Source organism: Amblyomma mixtum, chromosome 3 (assembly GCF_055824585.1).
Source record: "Amblyomma mixtum isolate Tamu chromosome 3, ASM5582458v1, whole genome shotgun sequence".
Classification (NCBI taxonomy): Eukaryota; Metazoa; Arthropoda; class Arachnida; order Ixodida; family Ixodidae; genus Amblyomma; species Amblyomma mixtum.
Genome location: NC_143014.1, coordinates 125,925,581 through 125,949,093, shown reverse-complemented (window position 1 = coordinate 125,949,093; position 23,513 = coordinate 125,925,581). Strand labels below are relative to the sequence as shown.

Below are 23,513 nucleotides of genomic sequence, written 5' to 3'. Positions count from 1 at the left end.
GGACGAACGGGCTGCCCTGCGAGCACTGCGCCGGCCGACGTATAGCGCTGTGGAAGATAGCGCAGCGACCGGCAGCCTGAGAAAGGGTGGTGTGGGTTTAGGCGAACAGTGCCCGTTGCGAAACTTCCGTGTAGATATCTTGGGCTTCTAAGGAGGGCTGCGCGCTGTGCGCAGCGTTTTTCCAGCCTTACAGATCGGTCATACTCAGTTTTCCGAAAACTCCAAACTCTTTCCTCGGCATAACACTACATGCATTCAATGAGTATCGCCAAACCGCAATTTAATTTTAAATGAATTGTGCGCACAGTTGGCCAAGTAGGAGCGAGTCTAAGCGGTTCAATGATTGAGATACTCCGAGTCAGAGTGGTTCATCGGAGGAAAGACCACATGTCTGAGCTTCGAGGATTTATATTTATTGTGCTCTGTTCACTTAAGAACCTTCAGACTCCAGAGCCTCCATTAACCTGGGACTGTTGCGAAGGTCGAATGACGTCAAATTATCATGTCGCTGGTAAGTGTGACATGATCAGCACCGTGCTGTAAGTTTCTAAACTCGGATAATGTTGATTATACCACTTTGATACTGTGTACTGCTGCGGCGGAGTGAATGTCAGTTGAGATGTGGATGCTGACAGGGAGGCAGAAGTTCCCGAGCCATCGCTGCTCTGTTTCGCCAGCCCCTCGGATCGAAAAAAAAAGAAAAGAGAATCCTCCCGAGTCCGCCAGTGCGCCCACACTCAACTCCGCCGTGTTCACTCAGCAGCACGTCTGCTAGTGCCAGGGGTTGTTCGGGATTCATGCCACCTCATAATCGCGTTAGTTCAAGCTCCATTATGACAAAGAAATTTCACTTTACGGGTGCTTTGAAGTTTGGAAAATTTACTTCAATATTATGCCAACGAAACCATCGTTTATTAACTAACAAAGTAAAATTTTTAAGCTCTCTTGCTGGCAGTTCAGTCATCTCCATGCGCCGAGATAAAAAGATGGCAAATAGCCTAATGTCTGTTGCACATGCAAGCGGAAAGGCTAGCGAATCCTGCCGCCGCGGCGCAGAAAGTTGTTTTGAGTCGTCGCGGCATTGTGCGGCGAGGTTCCAACAGGTTGGAAATTTTCGCTGCGACGCGCCACTCATGGGAACCAGCCTTAATACGTGCAGGCGTATACTCACTCAGAAAAGTAGACATGTTCAAAAGGCAGAGGACGAAAAAGATCTGCAAAGTACACTTTGAAATTGAATGTCTAAACTACCCGCCTTTACTTCATCCATCGGCGTTTGAATAAAATTGTTATGTCGTGAAAGACCGGACATACGTTATTCCCAAGCGAAACGAAAACAGCCCATTCGAATTAGGACTCTTCGGAACATGTTGAGACCGAGGTTTTCGCATTTACTGGATTTATCCGGGGTCGTATTCGCGGTACTTTTAGTCCTTAAGACTGCCTCTCCATTGATCGGCCCTTCGGCTACAGTCTCATGGGCCATCTCGACTATAGCAAGTGCACTGGAACCGACTGATTACGATTAGACCTTGCGTTCGCGCTGTCCCCTGTGTTCGGCTCGAAAGCAACGACGTTTAAAATTTGCGTCATCGCGAGCAATGCACACTGCCGCAGCTCCGTTCGTCAGCTATGTGAAAGATGATATGAGGAAACGAGTTGTCGCTCAAACAGACAGCGCAAGTGGCGGCGGCGAGGTAGAAAAATTCGCGACTGCCCACCTGCCAGCCCCTGATGTCGCTGCACGGCTTCCGGTTTTGCCCCGTACAAATGAACCGAGCCGGACAAAGCTCGTGCCACCGAGTGATGCCTGCGAGAACGCCTTCTCTGGTTTAGGTATCTCAGAGCTGATGCAATGCCCATGTGAGCTGAACGCATGCACGGTCTGAAAGCCGCGTCGAATGTTTTCTCGGAAGCTCGTAGCCTGAGCTGCGCGCGGCGCTGAGAGTATCGCCGGCCACTTGCGAGGCCGGCGTATTGGTGCACGGTCAGCAGGCCTTGGGTGACTTACAATCACGTACTACCACCTTGGCCACGCTGTAGATACTTACGCGTGCTTTTCTTACAAATTACGCAAGGAGTCGAGAAAACAGCACGCGCTGTTTTCTCGATCCTTAAAATTCCAGCTTTAATTAATCCTCTGGTGCACAAAACTAACCGCGCACGTGCTTAGTAGCATTTGACATGGTATTAAGGAGGGTAATACAGCGCAAGTACGGTGCACCAGCGAGAACAAAAAAATAGCTTTATTCTGATGCGCGCAGTCGAGGGTGTTTGACCTGTGGTGCTATATTCAATTGTATGCTCACAAAACGCTGCCACGTGGTTTAGCTTCCCGGAGCAAATTTTTCAGGCCCTTGCTAAGGCATTTCCAGTAAGGTATTTCCAGTGCATTTCCTGCACTGCGATGAGCTGCCATTAATTACCGCACCCACGGCGTCACGTGCGTGCAGCCACATGATGGAGGGCTAATGAAAGGTAATTCAGCGCCACTGCTATTTCAAACGAACACACAGAAAAACATGATAGGACGGGTGTTCGTCCTGTCATGTCCACATGTGTGCTGATCTGAAAAAAAGAGCAGCGCTGAATTACTTTTATAGCAAAAATGCATCATCAGCTAACTCCGCAACGTGTTTTGTTAGCATTTATGAAGCTTGTCGTTAAAAAAAAAAAATGTCGAGGTTCTCCTATTGTTTATTTGTTTATCACGTTCAGGGTGGCTTTCTCTGCCTAAATGGCGCAAGGCATGCCGTAGAATGCTTACTCCGAGAGAAAAGCAAATATTTTTGAGCTGTCTCTGACCCGTCGCGTTCCGCAGTCAGACGCAGTTGCAGTCAAAACCTCAGTTATGTGAGAGTGGCTCTCCACACTGATCTTCACACGCTTTTTTCTTGTTTAGGTCTATGAAGGTTTTTTTGCGCGCCTAAATAAAGTTGATATTCACGCGCTGCCTGACGAACCTTATTTCCAACCAGGTAAGACGTCTGACGAATCTCACTCAGGAAACTGAACGACGCAATAAATGTACAGGTAGTGCGGTAACTTCTTGCTGCACAATTTAGTGTTCGTAATATTTCTTTTCCTCTTTTTCGTTATGCCTTCAATCCGAAAATGCTCGCGACGGGTTCTCAGTATAGGATGAGTGAGTTTTCTTTCCCGTCCATTGGTCAGTCTATTCCAGAGCTGGCCTTGGGCCCCCTTACCTTTACCTCCTCCCTCGCTCACACGCGCCGACAATAGCGGCTGTGCGCGCAATGGGCCCATTCAGTGGCATTGTGGGGCTGTTATTATTTGCGAGGATGTATTAGAGCGCTGCAGGATGAAGAACTGCAAACTTATTGTCGCCATAGTTGCATGAGGCATTTTTTGCAGATGATTTGGTGTTGTTACCTGTAGGCGAGTACAGAGAGGCGGGGGAGGGGCATGTTGGCAACCTTCGATTCCCATAGCAGGGTAAAGGTCGTCGTGGAAGCCAATGCCGTGCAGCAATTACGAGGAGTGCTGCGCCTGCAACTGCCCTCCCGCATTTAGAGGGAGTAATATGTTTTTTTATGTGTGCATTTATAAGAAGCTGCTGCTACGACTGCCGCTTATTGATGGGCAACTGTTTTATAACTTGAGGCAATAAGACCAGGTCATGAGAGTGTGCACGACTGCAAAGAGCCACCGGCGTAACGAGTGTTTATCTGACTGTGCCACCGTGACTACGCGGTGGTGGTTGGACAGGTTCACTTGACCTCTGAGGCGAGCCAAATGAGAATACCCAGGCCTGCTATACGCGTCTGCGGTGCGGGATGGGAGCGCTTAGGCTCTCATAAACGCGAAGTTTCCTGGGCTTATAAGACGCGACGGCAGCTCTTGTATATAAGTTCAGAGGAACGTCATGTCTTTTCCTATAGCTTGTGTCTACATAGCCGGCGAACTAAAAGAATACGCTTTATCCGAGGCACTTGATTCTTAAGAAGGAAGGACAGGCAGGCTGTGGCTTTCCAGCACATGTGAGGTGAAGAGTACGGAAACTGTTCTTAATGACAGCTACTCATACATTCCGGTTCGTTTTCAGCGCTAGACAACAAAAAAAAAAAAACAATGGCACAAGGGCGGTACAGATCGCTTTACCGCGTCCTTCTGTCGTTGTATGGGTGTTTCCTGAAGCCATAAAACCGTCATGAGCGAACGCCAACTGTCCTAGCAACAAGTGCAACCGCTATCCGTACCCACGATTTGCGGAGACTGCTGTTCTAATGAGAGAAACGTGGGCACTTGATGGTAATGAATAATTGGAGTCTAAACATCGAAGCAAAATTGACGGTCCGTAAGTTTTTTTTTTTTATTTCAAGTAGGCCCGCATATTTCTGACCCAGTGGGAAGGCGTCGCAGCGAGCGTGCGGTGAGAGGCATCGGCCACAGTGGGTTCGGTGGACGCGAACCCGATCGTTCCGTGGCCGTCGTGGCTTCAACGGCTCGGAGAATGGAGGAAAACTCGCAAAGCCGAGAAAAACAATCCTCGCGACCACGGATTCCGTCTCGTTTCCGGCAGCAGGCGCGGAATGTGCGCGTAACACGAAGACCGCGCTACGTCGATCGCATCGCACACCGTGCTCGAGTGAAGGCGAAGTCGCACTTCGACCGCCTGTGACTGACTACACTAGAGGAAAACAGAGAAGGAAAAAAAGAGAGGCAACGGTTTCGCCTGCCTGCGCGTTCTACGCCGCCATCCGCTTTCTCTCGAATGTCAGCGCAGGTGCGCGCACGAGTCTAGCGGGGGATTCGCACGCCGGAGAGGGTCGACGGGCGCTGAACAGGACGCGCAACCCGATGTGGTTCCCCAGCCACCACCACCGACACCACTAGCTTCGGGGACGTGCGTGGCGCAAATAGAACGCGTCCACGCGGATTCGTTTTACGCGCGGCCGGGCGCGCTTCCTCCCCGTGCGGCTGCTGTCGCTGCATCGCGGCGCCGGCGTCGCATCTTTGCGCCGCGCGCGCTTCAAGGGAGCCGGCGGCGCGGGGCAGGGCTCGTGTCATCGCCGCGGCAGCCGGTACGAGTGCAGCCTTGTTACATACGCTTACGGGCGCACGCGCCGACGTCACCGCTGAAGGGACCGACAACGTCGGTGCTGCGCCGCCCGCGCGCTGGCCGCGAGTAAAGTTCGTTTTAGTTACTGCGCGCTTTATGGACTAGCTGGTTCGCGCGCACTTGGCGAAATTTCATACGGCGCGGCGCTTACGCGCTTGCAAGGAAGCGAAGAAAGTAAAAGAAGATGGCAAGCGCTAATGCGTCAACCGCGCCGAGCTCGACGTTGCGCTCATTACGTATATATGCGGTGAGCAAAAACAAGCGGGTGACTCGAAACTCGGAGTACATGGGGCTGCATAAATCACGCTTTACGTATCTCGGTACACCAGCGTAAGCGTGCACGCTCGCGCACTGAGACTTCTAACAAAAAAAAAAAAGTAGGTCGTGGGCGTTCCCGTTAATATGTCGTCGTCCGCTCTTCTCGGTCGTGTCACATGCAAGGAAGCGAGAACGCGCTAGCGAAACAGGCTCAAGTTTTCTTCCAAAACACCCCCAACGTTCTAAATTAAAAGCCCCCACGTGATACTGGCCCTTCGACTGGTCGTCGCAGTCACACGAGTACTATGGCTGACGTTCGAAAGAACCGCGGTCGTGGCGCAGGTTCCATGCATGGGGCGCCTGAAGGAAATTTGGTGTGCCGGCTGTGGATGCATGTTCAGCAGTAGTTTCTATCTACAAACAAAAGCAAAACAAGAAACCGGTGCTTCAAAAACAACGAGTGAATAAACGGTCTGTTACACTTTTCCCGCTCCTCGCAAAAAAGTGCAGATCTACGTAGCTGGGTTGCACTGCGCTCCTTTTTGCGGTGCCACGAACGCGTGAGGGCATGGACTGGCCGTGCAGGTTGGAATTAGACACGCGCTGGGTGTTTCTGCCGAACGCGCGAGTGCACAGCGTATACCCCCCCCCCCCCCCCCCCATTGTAACCCCAGCATAATTTGGCTGAAAAAAAACGAAAATGAGCACCTTTTTTTTGTGGCCTCTGCTCTGAAAACTTATTTCAGCGCCTGCCACACACCGCGGCCCTAGACTATGCGCTTTTACGGTGAAGACTTTTACTTCAGCAGCAAAATGCGCGTTCACGTGAGAAAACTGAATCTTCTCACGTAGGGCATAAACGATAGCTGTTTTTGCTTATGATAGGATAACAAGCGTGTGGAGGGGCGCACAGCCACATCATACACTGTAAAAAATATTTATTGAAAAAAACAGAAATTTTCTGGCAGCTGGCCTGCCAGAAATTTTCTGTTATGCTATGTTTTCGGTTTTTTACTTTTTCTTTCATTTTACAGATCTTTTCTGTTTTCGACTAACATAGAATTTCTGTTAAGACGATAGAAATTTTCTGTTATTGTATGTTTTCTGTTTTTACTTTTTCTATCATTTCACAGGGTTTCTTGTTAACAATTAACAGAAAATGTCTGTGAGGATGACAGAAATTTTCTGTTTTTACTTTTTTCTGTCATTTCACAGGTTTTTTTTCATGACTCACAGAAATTTTCAGTGAAGCTCCATGTTCTGTCATTTCACACACTTTATTTCTTTCACATCATCTTTTAATGACTGACATAAAAACAGACACAGAACATTAGGACTGCTGCCACATTTCAATAGAATAAAATATTTCACCACTTTTAAACAATCACAAGCAAAGGCAAGTGAGTATTCAAGAATATTGGAAAATATGCAGTGTTAAACAATGCAATCATGGCTGATATTTTACTATACAGTAATATCTTTCAGCATCACTTAAGTTAAACGGTAGGAGGGTGGCCGAAGAAAAAAAGAAACTTACGTTGCCCTGCCTGCCCTACAGGCATACAGTAAAAGCATGCAAAATATGCAGTAATGGCAAGTAAAGTAGAAACGAAACCTGTGCCTTTCTGTCATACAGAATGGCATGATTCACTCTAAAATAGTAATACAATACAATGAATACGACACAAAGTAATAATACCTGAACAATGAACACAACCAGTCACTAAACTAAAGGCAAGCATACGCAAAAGGAGAGTATTGGAAAAATATGCTTTGCTCATGACTAGTGCTGCATTAAGCAGCAAGATGAAAGCAACAGGACATAAGGCATGCCACGGGCTGTTTGCCTTATCACAGTGTAACTGCAAAACATTTTTTCACTCCAGTTAGTACGTCTTATCTTGAGACTACAATAACTTTAAAATGAAAAAAGTAACACAGACAAGATAGAAAGTAGTGCTACAATTCATACAACCAGCCACTGAAGTGTAACAGCAAGTATAAGCATAAATAAGGCATCTTAAGCAAATTGTGTCTTGCCTGACACTAGTACGAAATGAAGTGAGATAGAAGCAACAGGACATAAAGCATGCCACAAGCTGTTTGACTTATCAGTGTAACCATATAACATTGATTCTCTATACATAGAACATCCACTCTTGTGACTACTGCATGATAAGTCATGCCACAGGCTGTTTGGTTTATCACAGCGTACACAAAATATTGATTAAAAAAGTTGTCAGATTTCAGAACAGTTAAAAGTCAGTCTTGCATGATGAGGGAAGGAACTTTTGAAGAGGGGCAGTGTTGCTTCTTCTTCGAGTGCTCTGCCTTCGTTCCCCGGACAGGATTCACAGCTGCAATGGTCCTGAAACAAGGACAGAACATTGTTACTCCTCGGACAGTGAGCATATGTATACTGTCTTCAAAGAAGTAATAAACATTGCAAGAAGACTGCACCCCTCCTCCTACCCCAAAATTTAATTCCTTTGTAGCCCACATTTCAGTTTCATTGTGTGCACTAGTGAATATATCCAGTAGTCTTTAGTACTCAGTACAAAACCAGACTTCAAGCCAAAATAAACCTTTCCTAAATGTTCACTTTAATAAGGTTTTTAACAACCATAGCGTTTTGTTACTTGCGTGAAAGCTGCTCACTGAACTCTAACACTAGTTTTTAATGGGATGCAAAAACAACTCCATGAAACCTGTTGTTATTGGGAAAAATTCATTCTGTCTGCACTTTCCCAATTTGTTGCACGCCGCGGTGGCTCAGTGGTTATGGTGCTCGGCTGCTGGCCCGAAAGACGTGGGTTTGATACCGGCCGCGGCAGCCGAATTTCGATGAATGCGAAATTCTATAGGCCCGTGTGCTGTGCAAATTCAGTGCACGTTAAAGAACCCCAGGTGGTTGAAATTTCCGGAGCCCTTCACTACAGCGTCCTTCATGGCGTAAGTCCCTTTGGGACGTTAACCCCCAATAAATCGAATCAAACCATTTTGTTGATGTCAGTGTGGCAGCGAAAAAATGCATTTATTGCTGAGAAAACTACATTTAGAAATTTTCCAGTCACTAAATTCAAATTCTGATGTATACACCGAAAAGGACTTCATGACCACATTTTGAAGTTAGTTGCGGGGCTGCATAGGGCCTTGTTATCTGCACCCAGAAATCTGACGTGTCAGTAGATTGCAGTCTACTTAGAAAATGAGGCAATGATGACAACACCTGCACTTTGTTTCTTCATTTTATGTAGCTTGTAAAAGCACCATTTCAGTCTCCTTGCAATCAGACTAGCCTCTCGACAAAGGCCAACTTCAGTTTCCATTCAATGTTCCTTCAAAGCGCTCTCTGACACCAGAGTAGCAATGTCTATGTATACATAGGCCGAATCATCAGCATGCCTATTCTGTGTCACCCGAAAGCACAGCCGTAAGCAAACATCTTTTGACAGGTAATAAGTAATTTTGCAGCACATATTGACGTGTTTTGTCTTTACAGAGATTCAGATGCATGACGAGGGATATGCACATTTTAGTGAAGATGGAATTAACAGAACTGAGCAGAGGCTTGTTTGTATTACTAATGCCCAACTAGTGATACGGAAGTCTAAAATGAGGTCTAGTGCTGCAGAGCAAGCTGTTACGTGAATGTGACGTTACCCTCTTAAATCTGCACTCAGCTTCCACTGTCCAAGAATAGTGCAAAGTGCCTGCTGCCCTGAGTGATGAAACTTTTCTGACCACAACCTCAAGCAACATGCAGAATGCACACAAAATATTCTCTGTAGGCAGAATCAAAACAAAATTAAGCAATAGCTTTGAATAAAACTTTTCGTTGAGCATTGGAAGTCGCACATATTCAGTGCTGTAGCATTTTCCCCATACGCCGCTAGTACGGCTCACATGCAGGCCTCAACAATGCAAGTACTAACAGCCTTTTTCAGTATCCTGGCTTATGCTCAGTTTGAACTGGGCTGCAAGGAAAAGGTACTTTCACTATCGCGCATAGCAGTCCTCGAGGCTAGTCAACACAGCTGAGCGTGTCTGTACAGCATCCTGGGCTCCTCACTCCTTCCACATATAAATTCCCCCCTACAGATGCACTTTGGAAGAAATATGTGCGGCTTACAGCGCACCCATCAAGAAAGCTTCATGTCAAATGCAGCAATAACAATGCTGTATCTCTCATCAGCAATCCTCACGTAATTGACTGAGGAGCCAGTTTATTGAGGCACACATAGCGAGGTATATGCCACAACAATATGCAATGCTGTATGCACGGGTTATCTTGCATAGTATACAATTCAAGACTGTAGGCTCAAATGCCGCAAAAAGGAAGTCTTCCAGTCGACGGCACCAACCAACCATTACGATGTTGTGGTTATTTTGGCTAATTTGTGGTTTATCCTTTCCTTTTGCCAGCTGGTGTGATGGATTAGCAAGTGCATGGGAATTAACAATGAAGTCGTCAGAATCATTCAACACCATAGGGGCATTTGCTGCTGCATTCTTCAGTTGTATCCAGCTATAGTCACAATATGAAGCATTGCCTAACAGTTCACGCTCAAATGAATGCAAATCAAAATACAGAAGAGAAAAAACCCAAACTTCCCATTAGCAGTGAACCTGTCTCCGACAAGTGGGAGCAATGCCAGCCTTAGGGGAGGGTGACCGGTGCAATCGCACAAGACGTCACCAAAATGGGGATGCTGAGTTGCCCTGTGGGTGTTATGCTACATCCTCCCATCCTCTACCCGCCTTCCCTCTGTCCCTTGACCTCCAAAAGAGACATTTCCAGAGCTCTTCAAAATGAGGGAGACAATATGTATGCCTGAAGCATGCCAAAATGAGTGCATAACTCGCTACTGTAGAGGGTTGCAAAGGGTGCATGCACCTTACAGACGCGGCATAGTTTCAGGTGTCGTTTGTTGCGGGCAGGACCATCTAAATGACATTCTTTCCACCTGTAAGCTCTGCTGCGGCAGAAGGGAAAGGGGTAGGGGAGGAGAGTTGTGCTTAGAGAGCTTTGTCAGTTCACTGCTTAGCCCTTGTCCCGTCTCAGTTGTGCAGATTCTTTCCATCTTTGAACTTAATACTGCCTTCAGCACGCCCTGTACATTATCTAAATCGGAACACATCTGACTGTGTCAAGCTGTATTGCATTTAATGGTGGTAGGAAATAATGTGTGCACCATTTCTCTCCCTTTTGCATGCTCTGCTCTGTGAGAATTTCATTATAGCTAGTTCTTCTTTTAGGCACCCAGCGGTTGCCACTGCAGAGCGGCACTGCTTGATTTTAGGCGTTAATTACAGACCTAAATGTAGACTGGGCTTTTTGCTAATCATCATCTTTGAGACTCACGGGATTTTGGACTGTGAGCCCATAGTTACTCGTTCACAAGAAATACCTGTCTTGGACAAAAAAATGTTTTTAATTCTGAATGGCGAGAAAATGGGGACAGAAAATTTGAATGATTTTGTAGAGAATGGTTGTAGTGCTACTATTGTTGCTATGTGCATAGATGTAGACAAAAATTTTGTGCAGCGTTCTGGCAACTTAGAAACAGAGATTTGATTTCCTGTGTCTGGCATTATGTCGGCATGGTTTGTTTTTACTTTGAAATTCGTTTACTTCTACCCAATCACCTGTCCTGCCTCTTGCATTGTAGCTATGGACTGAGCAAATGAACTCTCCTAACAAGCTGTCTTGCCTTATGCGCAGTTCTAAGCAAGACAATTTATGAAAGAAAAAGAATGCCGAAGTGCTAAAATTGCTGGTGCATTGTGACAGTTTTCAAGAAAAAGCAGAGACGATGGAAAAAGCCCTTTTTAAAGTACAGGAACAAGATGAATTATCGTACTAAGGTTAAAACTAACCTGATCTAGCCTGGCTAACTTTGCACGGCCTACTGTTTAACCTGAATAAGTTCAGCTCATGTCGACAATAGCTGTTTCGCCCCACTAAACTTTTGCCCTGTGTATGCAGAAAAGTGGTACGCCAGACCTTCTTCACACCAATCTGCAGCCAAGGCACTGTTATTAGGAACAGAAGGAATCCGTGATGATAAATATAACGCTTGTACCATTTTCTACATATCCAACTGGAAAAAGGTTTCAATTTTCCTGTCACCCAATTTAACGCTATCAAAATTTTGTTATGCTGGCTTTTTTGTAGTCACTATTAAAAGCGAAGCAGGCAACACTAAAACATCAGCTTCATGAGCTAAATAATGGTTTCAAAAGAAGCGGAAATGCCCTGGGAAGGCCAGTATGGTGAAAGACAGCGACCCAGAGAAGAGAGATTGCATGAAAAGTGGGACAGGTGGACTGTGCTCATGGTTCTAGGAAACTAACACACAACTTAAAAATCTGGATACCATTTCTCTGCTGCTTCACGGATATGTACACCAACGTAACACATGTTGACTACGATAACACCAAAGTAAATCTGGCCGGTCTCGTCCGTGACCGAATATTACAACCATTCAAGACATTTTAGTGGTTATTGCAGGGGCAGATTCATGGGTGCAACTGGAAGGGGGGGGGGATTTGAAGGAGGGGGGTGGGGTACATTAGAACCATGTATTCCTTGGACATTTTTCATCTAAGAAATGAGGTTCAACATGGCTGTCATTTAATATTTTCCAGTGGGAATCCTTTCCTTTTAATCAATTTCTCCTAGGTGAGCATTACCATATATCCTAAACAAGGTTTCTCAAAGACACCTCAAAAACAAGTCTTCAGTGGACGCTGGATATTTAACTTATTAAGACAGAGTATTCTGTTTGTGCTGCAAGCTCTTTGACAGGGATCCCATGTAATCACCAGCGGCAACTGGATAAAATGACTGGAGGCACATGGCACAGATTCTTAGAAGCCTCGAATATTTGACAAATCACTTCGCACCAAATCAAGCTTGCACAGAGGCAAGTCTAAGAATGAAGCATAGCAAATGCACTGACAAGAAGCATGAACTCATCATGGCACAAGCGAAGAAACTCTTCAAGAATTTCTTAGAGCACCTCATCAAGATAAAAGGCATATATGGTATTTCATGGCTGTTCAGACTGGCTTTTTGCAATCTGTGAGGAACCAGGGCAAAAAAAATAACAGACTACACAGAAGGAGGACCACATGGACTGAAGTACTGAATGATCAACTTTTGTACAGTTTCCTGTCAGCACACATGGCAAAAAAAGGTGAAACCATATCAGGAGATACCCCGAAACAATGTGACAAGTGGTTTTTTTAGTCTGAAAAAACAGAGGGAATAAGCCAGTAAGCATCTGCACAGCTGTTTCTAGGACACAGCAGAAAAGCAGTTAGTGAAGAATGGCCAACAAGGAACATGGAAGAAACCAGGGTGGAAACAAGTGCACAAGACATGGTCTTGAAAGCTAAAACCAATAAAAGTGATAAAAACGTCACAGGCCAATGAATAACAGGGCAAAAGGCTAAAAAGATTAAAGTCGCAAAAGTGACAATGAGGTCAAAGACCAAATGTAAAACCAGAAGTGGTGAAGGCAAAAAATGAAAAATACGACTGAAGGCCGAGGGTGCACATGGTGAGACAAGTGTTGCATATATAAAAACTGCTATTGCATGACAAATAGGCTGGTACTTTTTCAAATAATGAAACTGAAGGTTTCCTTATGCACTGGTCCTTCATTGCCAGTACCTTGCCTGCTTTTATGATTTCACAAGCCAGTGAGTTCTTGTTCTTCGCTATGAATTCCATTGTTTGAAATTCGGATAAACGTCCTGTTTCCAAAATTTTACAGTTCCGACAGTGAATGCCAAGATGGCTGCATTATTCATTATCAGAAAAAGAACTACCCTACCTGCCATCCAATGCCTGGTTTTAGCTACACAACACTTGTCTCATCATGTGTATCCTGGGTCTTCAGCAGTATTTTTTAAATTTTTTGCCTTCACCACTTGCTCCTGGTTTTACACTTCGTCTTTTCCCTCATTGTCAAATTTTATCACTTTTAACTTTTTAGCTTTTTGGCCTGTTACTTGCTGCCCTCTGAGCTCTTTATCTCTTCTATCACTTGTAACCTTCAAGAGCATGTCTTATTTTTTCACTTGTTTTCATCGTGGTTTTTGGCATGTTTCTTGTTGGCCATTCTTCGCAACCTTTGGATTTTTGCTGCTTCATAGATACAGCTGCGCAAATTCTTGCTGGCCCATTCCCTGTCTTTTCCGCCTAAAAAAAATCTCCTTGTCGAATGTTTTTGTCTTATTTTGTTGTTCCGTGATACAAGCTTTCATATCAAATGGACTTTGCCTAGCTTTTTTCGTCGTGTATACGACAGCTAGGAAGGTGTACAAATAGCTGTCCCCGTTTCTTCCGATATAAAAGTTGGCAGTTCAGCATCCACGTTGCCGCCTTCTGTGCAGCTCTTTGCCCAACAGAAAGTGTTGCTCTAGCTTTTCACTCTAAAGAACGAAAACTTTCTGCGATTACCTGAGCTTCTTGGTTAATATGACAGTCATGAAAGAGCATTTAGGTGTGTGCCAGATGTGGCAGTTCACTACTGCAGCAAAACAATTTAGAATAAAATATTTCACGTGATGGTGAAGAATGTGATCAAGCACTTCACAGAAAATGAAATGACTGAAGTGAGTGCTTTTTTGCCTCTGATGCCTCCCTTCTAGCTAGCAATTTCATGAGTACCGAAAAAGAAATGTGTACAACGGTGGCAAAGATACCTTGGTGAAAAGTGCATCATGCTGCGCCATCTAATAAGTATTGTTTTTTTTTCCCCGTAACGCAAGTGCAAGTGCTTCTGGGGCACTGCAACAGAAACAACTGACTCGCTTGGATAAATCGGGAGCTCACTCTATGCGACTGTTTCTTACCAAATAAGCTCTTTATCGGTCCTTTCATTACTGGGATCTTGTTGCTGCCACTTCTCTTTGAATAACTATACTATTTGTGTCACTTTGATGCCCATTCTATTTATGTCCCTCGGACTGGTTGATTTATTAAAGAAATTTTGATCCGACATATAATATCTATGCATTGCTTATGCCTGCACTTTTAGAAGAGGATCTGAAGGTGTCAGCATTTTCAGTTCATGTAACTAAACTCATCTTTCAGTGGCAAGCCTCTTTGCTTTTCTATATTTTAAACCGTACTATCTGCTTGCGAAGTCGGTGGTCCGTGACCTTCGGTGGCATTGTGGTGGCGACTTCCGGTTGCCGCTATTGGTTTGTAGTATCCCTTCATGCTACAGCCATCTAAGGGCACAGCTTGTGGTAATGTACTGTAAAGCACAATTTTGTTTTACAATTAGGCTTCCCTCTGAAAAATACCGAAAAAAAAATTGCAATATAAAAAGGTAATATAAACAAAAGGAAATAATGAGAGGCTTTGCAAGTATGGGCCTCAGCAAGGGCTCACACAAGGTGCGGTAAGGTCGTCCCTAAAGGCAACGTGATACTGCCAAAATTACCTGGCAATGTTGCAGGGGTTACACTTACTGAAAGGAGAAAATTAAGAAAGTACGGAGGCTGGGACACACCTTAAGGTGGTACTTGTGAATCACTGTGTATTTTGAGGGACTGTTCTGCTACCGTATACGCCTGTGCACACAGACTGGGAAGCTACTGGCAAAGCGTTGTTTGGTAACTGTCATCACTGATTACTTAGTTAAATATGGGGTCCTTAACTCCATGCAAGGACACTGGCATGAAATCTACAAACTGCTGGAAATGAAAAGTTGCATGTTATTCAGAGATCTGCCCTTGGCCATTGTTTATGAGACATTGGACGCATACCAAGCACACTTCCCTCTTTTCCGCATCTCTGGAGGCATCTGCATATATCATATAGTGTAAAAAGAATTTTTTGCATCTTTTTCTTCTTTCGTCCTTCCCGCAGCACAATGTATCCAACACAAGCCTAACTAAACTCTCCGCTTTTCTAATTTCCGCTTTTCTTTCGCTGCAGTGTCTAAAGATACACCTCAAAGACTGTTCATTCTCACTGAGCGTATGGAGGATGTAGCTTCCGGCCCATGGCTAAATCTCATCCAACATGATAGTGGATGCTGCCAACCAGTGCACTACTGCTGCGTGCAACACTCTTCTCTGCGAAGCATTTGCAAGTTGCATGCCACATATTGTGACTTGTGAGGAGTTTCAAATGGAAGTTTTCCCATTCTTATATCGCCGGCTGTCATTCAGATGCAGTAAAACAAGCCCAGCTCTCCCAAAAAATCTCAGATATATGTCTTCACACCCGGTTGCACGTGCATATAGCACTACCATCGCTCGCACCAGTTCACATATATAAGCAGCAAGCTACGCGGCGTGCACCAGCGGCTTGGTGCTTTCGCACTGGTCTTGTAATCTGTCAGCTCTGCTCATAATTTAAGCAAGTTATCACCAGCACTGAAGCGCAGCAGAATGCTTGCTAGATCGAGCACCTATGCTCTGCACAGCACGCATATTCCTAGATGCACCTATCCGTATTACATAAGAAACATAATGCTAGCTCTTTTTTATCACCAGATATAATATTGGTTGGTTGGGTTGGTTTATGGGGTTTAACGTCCCAAAGCGACTAAGGCTAAGAGAGACACCGTAGTGGAGGGCTCCGGAAATTTCGACCACCTGGGGTTCTTTAACGTGCACTGACATCGTACATTACACGGGCCTCTAGAATTTCTCCTCCAAAGAAATTCCAGCCGCCGCGGCCGGGATCGAACCCGCGTCTTTTGGGTCAGCAGCCAAGCACCATAACCACTGAGCCACCGCGGCGGCCTGATATAATATTCATCTTTAAAATATTTATATTATGCCTCACAGCCATGCAAAAGCAATAGTATGGGGAATTTATTTACAGCGTTGACCTAGGTGACTCGAAGAGATACTCCACCACAATACACAAGAACATTGTGGAGGAGCAACCACAAAGCAGGAAGCATGTACAGACCACTTCCGGGCCAACATTGACATTTCTGAGGGGAATACAAGGAAAGTGCCTAGCTCGCTGCTTGGTCTTTCAGGCGGAAATTTGCACATATTGAGTGGTTCGAGCTTAGCATGAGCCAATGGGCCCTTCTCAGCCAATGCCACACACCACACGTGTATTTGGAGCACTGATCCTGCACACGCACTCAGCTTCGACTGAGGGACAGCGGATCGTCGCAAGTAAACAAACCTTGAAGTTCACATAGCGGACTTCACCGTACAACAGAAAAGCACACATGTGCACCATGCTGCATGGAAATAGCCAGGGATAATTTTGCAGTTCACACACCCTAATCAAACGAGATGTGGTGAACGGTGCAACCGGAGAACATGGTGTTTGTCATGCGATCAAGCAGTTCATTGCATGGAGCTCTCAGATCATGTGCGCCAAACACCAATTGGCCCATTCCGGGCAGTGAGTAAACATTCTTGAGCCCAAGGTATGACTAATCCTCATAGAATTCAAAGGAGAACTATGAGAGTAAATCGAGCAGACTGCCAGGCAAAAATCAAATGGCCGGACTTTGAAAAACACTCTCAGATTTGTCCGATGTATTTGGAAAAAAAATGCTCCGGGTCTACCCAACGTACTAAGGGGAGGAAATGCACCGGGTCCATCCGGCGTACCTTTAGCCACAGCCTCCTCTCGCAGTCAGTAGTGAGAGCACACCATACAAAAATTTCACTGCTCTATTTAATAACCCCATTGTGAGTTATATAGACAAAAGACTTTGCAGATGAATGCAATTCCAAAAAATGCTGGAGCTAAAGAAGATTATTTTTTGACAGAACTCACAAAATGACTGCTAACGTGAACAAGGAAGCCTCATTGACTTAGTGTGCTCAAAACATTGGCTGCAAAAATGAAGCACTGTGGTTGCAAAGGCTTGTACACTTACACCATGATTCCAGTCATGTTGACTGACATGATAAGTACAAACACCATGCATGACCCGCCACTAAACCAGGGTGTCAAGCAAGCTACTTTCTTTCAGTTCCCTGACTTTTCCATGGTTTCCCCGACTAAGTCAAAATCCTCTGAATACTGAACAGACGGGAAAACACAGTGTCCAATGGTAATGTACAGTATACATGATCTATTCACAGCAAAAAACTATATACTGAAACTTCAAACGCTGCAATCAAAATAGATTTGCTCTTATTTGAGGCAGCTGATTTCTTCTTGACGAAAGTACAGCTTCAATGCGACTTATGAAGCTATCTTTGCTTTTTCTGTTCCATTTCTCTAACACAAATGGTTAACATAACCTTTATTCTTCTGAGCATAAGTTGTCTCCACTAAGTGTGTTCATATTTCAAACTTTTATTTTAAAGTGCAGAGTATTAAAAATTGGCTTAGATTACAAGACAAACGTGTTTCCACATAATACAGCAATGAAAAGCACCAGACATTGGACAAATATTTAAATCCTCATCAATTATCCTATCCGAACACCGATTAAGCACCACAAAATACAAAAACAAAATACAAAATATAGCATACCCTCCAAATAACGCCAGAACCACATCAGCTGCCAGAGCTCACAATCAAAGAAGCTCCAGCAGCCGTAGTGTAAATGCGATCAAACCATCACAAAGTTCATCGCACAGTTACATGAACACAAGTCCTCGTACTTACTAATAGTGAAAGAATGCTGACAATTTCTGCGAAGTACCATCTACGACGTCAAATCCATCAAATCTGCATGGCAACACATTCAAATCTATCCATAAACAATGGATGGTTACATGGCCACAAAAGGGTTACTGGTATTGCATGCACATATGCACTCTTCAGTAAACCCTCTCCCCCAGGTTCTGTGCTCCTCTGGACAAGTATCTATGACCCCTATGAGCAAGCAACGTGTATGACTTCCACCAATATAGCCATATACTGCTACATAATCTCATAAGCAATATAGTACCATGTACCCCTTCCAACCCTTTCATATTAGTGACTGGGCACCATGCAATGCAGGTAGTATAGCCATAATCTGTGAAGAAGTGGTTGAAGATCAACTCCACAAAAAATAGTTTTATCTGTCTTTCCTTTCCGCAGATTTTTTCAGAGCGCTATTTTACCAGCTGCATTAACCAAGCAGCAGCAGCAGCAAAATTTCATTCCATAGCTGATTCGTTGCCTGGGTTCAGCAAACATTTTCTTACTTTTTTTAAAAATTGCTTTTGCACTTTGTTAGCATTTTCATAAAAAGGTCTTATGATAAAGTGGTATGTACCTATAACTTTTATTATCACTGCGTATTTGAGAAGTGGCAAAACCAAAACAAGAAAGGTTATCACAACTCAGTTAACAAGCGATATAGGTACTTACTGCTGTGTGAACTCCAGGCAGAGGCTTGTTTCCTTGGGGTACACAACATTGAAAGCAAAGTTCACCAAAAACATAAGCTTGAAAGCCTGGCATGGGTTGGCTGCGTGCATCACTGGCAGGGTGTCGATGCATATGGTGAAGCTCCTTGCAGTAAGGAAACTGCCTCCTGCACAAACAAGTTTTAAATCAGGAATGCTCGCCCGAGTGCAGTACCACAGAGTTATACCTTTTGCAATGATGAAAGGAGAACATGGCATGTCCCCGATGTCGTCATCACTGGCAGATCCCTGGCATAAGAGGGAGTTAAATGCGTATAAGAATTGTCTACTAAAGTAGCACCATGTGAAAGCTGCAACTTTAAACCAGTTACAAATAAGCATGCAGCAGAGTACAAGCATAAATAAGTCATTTCTGCGCTTGCTCAGGCTCTTATTTTTCCCAACAATGCGTGGTGAAATGCTTTGGAGTGTATACAAATAAGCGTCAACCACATATAAAGGCCCTAAAATCAGCATAGGCATTTACAAGTGCTGGATTATCTACAATACATAAACATTGCACCGTTTTAGTCAAATGCAGCCCAAGAACACAGTGTAAATGCCTCTCAAGAGCAAATGAGGCCCTCCATCGAGTGGTGTCAAGGGACTGTCCTAGCACTGCAGTTAATCCGGCCGACCGGTAGTGAATAACCTTGCACCTGCCAGCCCCCTCAAATGTCACACTACTAGGTCACAGGGGAATTATTTAACATAAGTAGAGCGCAGCTTGCGTTTTATCTCAAGCAACCGAGCAAATTGTTTGTAAATGACTATGTTTTAAGTAGCATAGTACGAGGTACTAAGGTGAGCAGTCGTCGTGATCGGCGCAGTGCTGCGGAAAGTTCGAGCTCGCGTAGTGAATGCTGAATGGTGTACTGTTATCTCGAAGCGCCCATTTAGCGAGTACGCGAACTATTTACTATAGAAGCACCAGAAAAACGCAAGCAGCAGATATCGTATTCAACAGCCACAGAGCCCAAGCAGACACGCGCGGCACGGTTGTGGGCGGGCGGATGTATGGATGGTAGTGGCTTAACCCTTCGTATCGGGCGGTGGCTCGCGCCTCCAGCCTAGGATTCCCCCCCCCCCTTTTAATTTGTATTTTAATATGCATAATTTGGCCATCTTTCATAAAGTTACTCCTCCCTTGACCTATTCCACAGGCTGGCCGAAGCGATGCGATTGACATTGGAGGATATGGACTGAGCTCGCGTGTCGAAGGCGCTCAAAAATCTCGAATGTCGGCTCCAATGACATCAGTGCCATTGAAAAACTTCCCTGTGACAGCGCAAGTACGGCATTTGAAACGCCTGTGTAGAAACTTTTCAGCCTGCGTTGACCTGTGCAACGCTATTTCGGCCCAAAGATAAGATCAGTTAAATCTTACAAAATGAACACAATTACTGCATTACTTGTACCGGCATGAATAAACGTCAATAAAAATAAAAAGACACAACGTACACTTATGATCCTTTCTTAGACGAGAAACGAATTTGAAAATCCCGCGCTCTTTGACGTCCTCCTCCGCTAACCAATCGCGTACTTCCCTGGCCTAAAATTTCCCGCGCTTACTCACTCGGTTCTTTTAGGAGTGCATATCTCCAGACAAAGCAAAATTTGTGCATTTTCCCGCAAACTATCGCACTCTTCCGTGTTTATCGCTTGTGTTCCTCTCTCTTCCGCGCGCTGTGCACCTTTTGTGAGAGACAGTAAAGCAGCAGTGACGCATCGGCGGTGAAGCGGCTGTGGTGGGCACGCTCAATGTCCGCCGGCGATTTATCTTCACTGCCCTGTTCAACAGCAGTACAAGCCCGCAACAATACTCCCAAAAGACGACAAAAAGCGTATCATTCATGCCGGTAAAAATGTGCACCACTCACCTTGTGTGCGAACGGTCTGATCAGCGAAAATCACGGACACAGCACGCCGGTATTATCCTAGCTCCCGGTTCACGTCCATGCCGTCCTCCATGATGCCGTCAATCGATGAATGCAGGATCGCAGCAAATAGTACTGCTTCTCATTCTGCGCGCTAATATTGCGCGTAGAAACTTTTTGACGCTTAAAATATGTAACGTGATTGATGAAAAGTAGCAAAGGTTTTTCGGATCACTTTTTTGTGTAACGGTGGTGCTTACGTCACCAACTTTCGGTGAAATGGGCGTGTTGCGGCTCCAAAAACAGAAAATTACTTTCTTTTGCGTGAACGTGTTTCTGTTAAGGGCGCAAAACAGATATTCTCTGTATGACAACAGAAAATTTCCGTAAAAATGCCTGTAATTTCACACACATTTCTTACAGTGTACGAAAGAAGCCAACAGCCACTGAAACTGTTGAAAGCATACAGAAGAAAGTTACCAGTACACTTTTTTTTGTTACGTTTATTTTCTCATGGAAAGGAATGTAAGAAGAAGAATAAACTCTGTTCTGTAAGACTTCTCGATGAGAGCAGTGTGGGTCGCTCATGGCTTTTCTTTTCTAGTCCAGGCCCCCACGGAGACAGTGGCCGCACAAACTCGGAATATAAACGTGAGCTGCTCCTCCAGGACGACCGTGCCCTCCACTGTACGCCACAGAGGCAAACGTATGTGCAGAATGGTACTATTGCACTTTTAATCCGAAAGCATTACGAGTCCCGTTACGAGAAAAGCCGGCGTGCGTGTGTGCGTGTGTACTCGCAGATGGTACAGAAAATACCAGCGATGGCAAGCGAAATTCGGGTGACGTCAAGCGGCCGTACACAGTAAGCCGAGCATAGCCACTTCAGAGAATCGTACACATGTCGTTCGTCTATCTACTATACTCATCACTGGCCGACCTCCGTGCGGCGCCAGTTTTCCCGACTTCATTCGTATGAAAATTGTGACGCAACCGTTGGCCGCACAGCGTTCCGGGTGATGTCATACGATTTCTCATTGCGTATAGCATACATGTGCTAGTCAAGCTGGAGGCTAGCTTCGGACAGACATTCGAACCGACGACATGCGCACATTCAATTGTATGCCTTCCCAGACTTACGTATTATGATGCAATCGTCCGTCTTACAGAGTTCCGGGTGATGTTATGCGCGCGTGCTTTCGCATTCCCACGCGTAAGCAGTCTTCTTTATTTATTGATAAGGCGATCTTGTTTCCAAGACCTTAGCAAGGTGGATATAAAAATCAAATAAAAAATTAAATGTACAAAACTGAACTACGATGTTTCTGAGAAGGCTTTATAGCTTTCCTTTGTATATAGCCGTATGGCTACGCTTGGGTGGATGGAAATGAGCTATTACTCCTTTCGTAAAAAATACAGCGGTACTGTAAATAAAGAAATGTAAAATATAAATGTAAAAAGGAAAAAAAATGTAAATTTAAACTTCTCTGCGTATTTTTTGTGTTAGTTTTATTTGCGGAAGGAAAGTAATTGAGTAATAATTTTAGACCGAAGCTATTTTGACAAGGCAAAAGAAGAAAACATGCCGCCTGTGGAAGCTGAACCCTTGATCTCTGCATGTCGCATCCGGTGCGTCGTAGCTGAGTTGGTAGAGCCCTGCACGCGAAATGCGCAGGTCGCGGATTCGGTGTCCACCGGAGGCACATTTTCTTCTGCTTTGTCAAAATATTTCCTCTTTAAAATGATTACTCCATTACTTTCCAACCGCAAATAAAATTAACAGCAAACAAAAAAATCCGCAGAGACACTTGAGGCTGCTTACATGTGTGAATGCGAAAGTATTACTGTCCCTGGGTGCACTGACACATATCCATACACCCCACCCACACACACTGCGCGCGCGTAAAACACCAGCCGGAAAGATGTACGACTACGCTTCCATGACCATTCTGATACGTAAGTTTGGGAAGGCATGCAACTGAAGGTACACATTTTGTCGGTTCGAATCCCTGTCGCAAGCTAGGCTACAACTTTATTAGCACATGTAAGCTATATGCAGCGAGAAATCGCATGACACCACCCGGAACGCTGCACAACAAACAGTAGCGTCGCAGTTTTGGTACGAATGTCACCACATGAATGGCACCACATGGAAGTCGAGAAATGGGGAGTATATATAGATGAACGACGTGTATAGGATTGCCTAAAGGGGCTGTGCCAGGCTTGCTGTGTGCGTCATAGGGCCGCTTGATTACGTCACCCTATTTTTCTTGCCATCGCTGGGATTTTATGTGCCATCTGCGAGGACAGAACACACACGCACGCCGCCGGCTTATCTCGCAATGGGACTAGTAATGCTTTAGAAAAAGTGGCTATAGCTCTAAAAACTGCGATAGTACCATTCTTCACATGGTTTGCCTCTGGGCCGTACAGTAATTAAAGTCTTTCGTTCTTCCCGCCGAGTAGGAGCGCCAAGGATAGAAACGAGCGAATTGGTATGCCTCTAGATAAAAGCGCTCACTGCCTCTCTTGTCTCGACAGCAGGTGCTGCCGGAAAACGACGCAGCAACGAAGCCTAACCGAGTGGTGCCGACCACTTTTGGTCCCGACAGTGCATGAGCGGCAGAGGATGAAATCCTCCTCCAGAAAGACACGGAGCAATGGAAGTGCTACACGAGCCGGACTGTGCACCCCCCAGACACACCAGCTAGCCTGCAGAACTTACGAATAGTACGGCACAATGACGAGACAAAGACAGTGCGTCGATTTTTGCCTCGTTTCGTAAGCGCATGCTCTCAGGTATATCGTCCTGAGTGGAGAACTCGGCAAGTTCACCCCTCTAATGGCAGTTGCTCTTCTAAGCTCATTCATTTTTCTAGGCGTCCCCTCATGCGGCCCACTCAGCTGCTTTCTGCAGGAACTTTAAAAGGAAAGAGGCC

The 23,513-nt window shown here is 45.1% G+C and overlaps 1 long non-coding RNA gene across 1 annotated transcript; it reads right to left on the bottom strand.

Annotated features, from left to right (window-relative positions):
* Positions 1 to 6,623: 6,623 nt before the first annotated feature.
* LOC149351760 (uncharacterized) lies at positions 6,624 to 20,595 on the bottom strand. The gene is made up of 3 exons (XR_016289507.1): positions 20,578 to 20,595; positions 18,660 to 18,825; positions 6,624 to 7,709 (listed from the first exon to the last, which is right to left on the bottom strand). It is a non-coding gene; the product is annotated as an uncharacterized LOC149351760 (long non-coding RNA).
* Positions 20,596 to 23,513: the final 2,918 nt, after the last annotated feature.